Below are 5,077 nucleotides of genomic sequence, written 5' to 3' on the forward strand. Positions count from 1 at the left end.
TGGATATGTTTTCAAATTTTATTTACGTTGTTTCAGAGAACTTGATTTTCTGCTCTTATGGAAAGAAATCAAATGCTGTATTATATTATTTACTCATACTTAACTATGTGAATGTGTATGCGCTGTTTAATTAAAAAAATTAAATATTAATACATAAAATGCAATTTTAATTTTAAATAATTAATAATATTATAAAGCTTTCAGAATTAATATACATATTTGTATTTCTAAGGGTCAAGGTTATCTTTATATTAAGTACGTCATATTAGTAATTTTCGGAGCACATTGTGAACTTGTACTGACCTGAGATAATAGAAGATAGTAAGTCAGATCATGCAACATCATATACATATGTATAACTGAATCTTTGGTAGATTTATCAGGCAAGTAAAGCTTTCCATTGAAGTAAAAGTTAAAAAGATAGCAACAGTTTTACTGAACTAAAACCATATCATATCAATCATTGCATATCATATCTGATCACTATATTATGAACAATATTATTTAGTTTAGTCACAACCAACATATATGTAATGGATATGTAACATATATGTAATGGATATGTATGGCATATATCATTATTATAAAAAAAGCCAGTACGCCTCGACCATAAAGATCTATTTATTGCAACACAACTTAAAACTATTAATAAACCTCATTACGACTAACAATACAATACTACAACTTATATCTTTTAGAGAAAACTATATACTATAGATCTCATTGAGTTTAATTAAATCTAAATTAAGTTACAACATTTATTTCTTGATAATCACTACACATGAGTAGATGAATATGAGATGAAAATGACTATCTGCATCCTTTAATCCCATATTAAAAAGATTGTATTTGATACTAACGCGTTTTGCTAAAAAATTAATGAACAATCTGAGTTTAAATCTATTTAGACTGATAACTTAAAAGTTATATATAAAGTACTTTTAAAATAAATATTTTAATTTTAAGATTGACGAAAATAATTTGAAAAATAAAAGATTTTCAAATACAATTTTAATAGAATTTACTTATTTATTGTGGTGCTATATAATAACATTGTGATACTTGAAATAAAACATTTATTTATATATGTGTGTGTTGACATTAACTTTAGACTTTAATTATAAAAACATATATCAAATCGAACAATTTGTTCATAACTAACTTAATTTAGAATATAATACAATTTTAACAGTGAAACCGGCTTTTATAAAAGCGTACTAGATTTTTTGTGATACATCTAATCATAAGTTATATTAAATTAGATTCTTTACTGTTAATCAGGCAGATATAAAAGCCTTACACTCTCTATATCTCAAATATAAAATCAACTTTTCTGCGCCACAACTCTAAACGAGATAAGCAGGGACAACAACGTCTGAATACCAAAGTATAATGATTACCATAGCAACTATATAACAGATGAGTTCACATGCAAAGGCGCAGCCATAATCTGTATTTGTTATGCCCTAGATGTTTGCATACATTTTAATACCTGTAAATCTATGATAAATTCTTGTTTCATCAAAAAAGTACTTATTCCTAAACTTATTCCTAAACTCAACTAGAACTAAAAAACTAATTAATTTGAATACAACTAAAACAAGCAATATATTATTCCTTAGCCATAGCTTAACAGGCAGATATGCACAGACATTTGGAATTTAAATTGATTATCTTTACGGTGGAAGGATCATCGGTGACCTGATGACCAATGATTTGGAGGCATTCGGTACTACTAACTGTCGACAGCAAGCAGCTGATCGGGCTGGCTGGCTGAAGCTACTCGACATATGTCTATAGTGGTCAACTAAGTAAGTAAGTAAGAATCTTTGTAGCCTCTATCAAGAAGAAAAGTAAGAATCAAGCTCTTATCTATTGTGCACATGTCCAATCATGGCAAGTGGTAAAGCTACAACTATTGGAAAATGAGGGTTCCGAAGATTATTAGAAACTGATATTGATATTGGAATTTAAAACAGTTAAAATGATATAGATAGCTAGAGAACAAATTATTATAAGGCGGGACATCTTACAAATAAGAGCATCGATCCACATGGATTCTGTCGCAGATACTCCTTAACCTAACCAAACATAGGATATTCAATATGTCGAATAAAGCTTTAAAATTTTCATATGAGACGTATATCAAGGCTGGGCAATAACAAAGCCTTGTCAACGTGTTCCACTGTCTTTCAGATAGAGACAAAATTTGATAATTTAGGTTAAGATGTACTACCAGTGAACCTGCCACTAATCTCAGCTTTGACGTACGGAACATCTCACTGATACTCATATATAATATGATCCAAATTAAATTTAACTGGTATTATATATATATTATCCATATGCAATGTTTTCTCAATTTTAAGTAAATTCCATTTTTCCATCACTGTGATACAAATATCTACCCAATGATTCCCAACCTGTAATCAGCGAGATGATTAAAAATGGTCCGAGAATCAAATTTAACAGATATGGATATATTGCTTGTAGTTTGTCCACTGAGACCTCACTTATTAAAATATAAGCACAAAAATTTTCCGAGTAATTATATACCTATTTTATAGCCCATACAATGCACCTACGCACTTCAAAAATTCTTTAAGCATTAAAAAGAGATGCATAAAGTATAATAAATTAATCATACAGTTTATTATTTATAAACTTTCTGGTCCCTACTAAAAACAAAATTTCACAGTGGTCTTTGGTTAAAAAAAGGTTGACAACCACTTATCTAGACTAATCTTTATATATCTTTTAATTTTTGCCTATCAGATTTTATTTTGTATAAACTACTATTTTAATAGAAAATTCTTTCCTTGAATGTTATAATAAGTGGTTTGAATGATTACTATTGAATCTATGTCAAAATAATCTTATTGTACATGTTATTATATGCATTCATCAAACATTGATTGACTAAGCCGTCTTTAAATTATAGACAAGTTTGTTTGTATTTATCGAGTTATATGTCCCAGTTCACTGTGAGAAGAGATGGGTAGTTGTCGCTATTTTTACAAGTTCGTCTGATCTACAAGTATCAGCAATTTACTTTTAATCAGATTAACTCAACAAGTTGAATTAAAAGCCACTTGGCCATTCCATTAATAGACCTGCGGATTAATTTTCTCTACTTGAGCGAAAAGTTTTTAGTGTTATTTGGCTATCAGAATAGAGATAAATATCGTCATAACTTGTAAATTAATTTTATTATTATTTATTTTAAAACAAATAATAGTAAATAATGTAAGAGAAAAATAATTGAAAGAAACGATTTTATATCACTTAAAGATTTACTTGTTCAACAGCCAGAAGATTGGTTTCAATGCACTTAATTCAACAATTAAATGAAATAGTGCACATGTATTTTCAGAAAAACTGTAATCCAATACTTTAAACTTATAAAGTGAATTTAAGATGTGTGTAGTTAGAAAGTAGCTAGAAAGACGTAAAATGTGTCTTTCTCCATTCACAAAGCTCTTCACTGTAATGAAATTGCACAAATTAACTTTAATATTTGCAAAGTTGCAACCAAACACGTTTCAGCTGCAAACTATTGGAGTGAGAAAAAAATTAATAAAATGTATAAACTCATCGAAGTAAGAAATTTACAGCTAAATGTGCAACGATTAATAAAATTGCTGCAAATTTTTAAAAATAACGACTGTTACTACCAACCACCAACTCATTCAATATCAGTAACTGCATCAGCAACTGCAGCACTGCAACAATCTCCGCTCATAATTGCTGCAATAAGACAAAGTCTTCATTAAATTTAATACAAGCTTGCCATACCTACATAGTAGTATATATGAGTAAAATGTATAAACTTGCATTTGATATTGCAAAAGGAAACATTTCGGAGACCAGTTAATAACTCGCTAGCTCAACTTACCTACCAACGAAATAATTGGAAGAGAGTCAAACGTATTTTAGAGTAGACTTGAAAAAAACGAATTGGACACAGCTATTAAAAGATACAACTAAAGTTCTGAAAATTTAAAAAAAATGATTATTGGTGCATGAGGAGAAAGAAGAAGTCAAACTTAGTAAATGGAATTGAACTCCCATCCAATTTTATATACATACTTTATAATGGAATGGAATGGATTAGAAAGATACAAGAGGTAACTCTACTACTACTTTTTAGTTATTACGGATTACAAATTTATTAAAACTTACATTTCTATTATAAAATGAAATGAGTAGTAAAGATTATATATGCAGTAGACTTCATTAAGTGAGAATTTTGTACGTACATGTATATTTTAATAATAAAAACATAATAGTTAAATGAAATTCAACGCACTTAGACGTCACACGTTTTTTACACTGAAAAAAAAACTAAAATAAAATAAGCTATTATAGGTCTATTCCTTCATCCTCATCTAGATTCCTTGACATAGGAACATCGAAGGGAACGAGAATGCTGAAATTTTAGTCCGCTCTGGTGCTTCTCTGGATGTGTCCCTGGCGGTACCGCTTTATATTGCCCTATATTGCCCTATATCTTATGCCCGGCTTTGCCGTCCAGAAAATATAAGCTCTTAGGAAGATACTTCTTAATAGTTTATCAGACTGTTCATCGGTGAAGACGAAATACGTATTAAATTATCTAAATTCAGCAGGATGGATTTAGTTTTTACTCTTTTATACTAGGGTTCTTGCGAGGAATGTAGTAGCAAAACGGCGAAAAATCGCTAATTGAGGTACATGGTAGTTATCAGGAAGAAATGTATAAAAGTTACAATAACAAAACGCTTAAATCTGTAGTTCTTCTTCAAAAGTAAAGAACATTGAACAGTTTCAAGAGCATTAAAATAGTTACAAAGGTGACTAAAAGATACAAACTATATTTTTACATAATATATTGGAATGAATATTGGAATGAATATTAAGTTTAAAAAACCAAAGAATTTATTTTAAATTTTAAAACACATACTGACTTTTTCTATATATCATATATGTATTCTAGGTGGATATAATTATTTATAGTTCCACATTTGTAAATTGTTTACTTCAGTAAAATAACATAGTGGAAGTTTTCAAGAATCCATTTGAAAGAATCCAATTTCGC

The sequence above is a fragment of the Teleopsis dalmanni genome, chromosome 2 (assembly GCF_002237135.1).
Source record: "Teleopsis dalmanni isolate 2A chromosome 2, ASM223713v2, whole genome shotgun sequence".
NCBI lineage: Eukaryota > Metazoa > Arthropoda > Insecta > Diptera > Diopsidae > Teleopsis > Teleopsis dalmanni.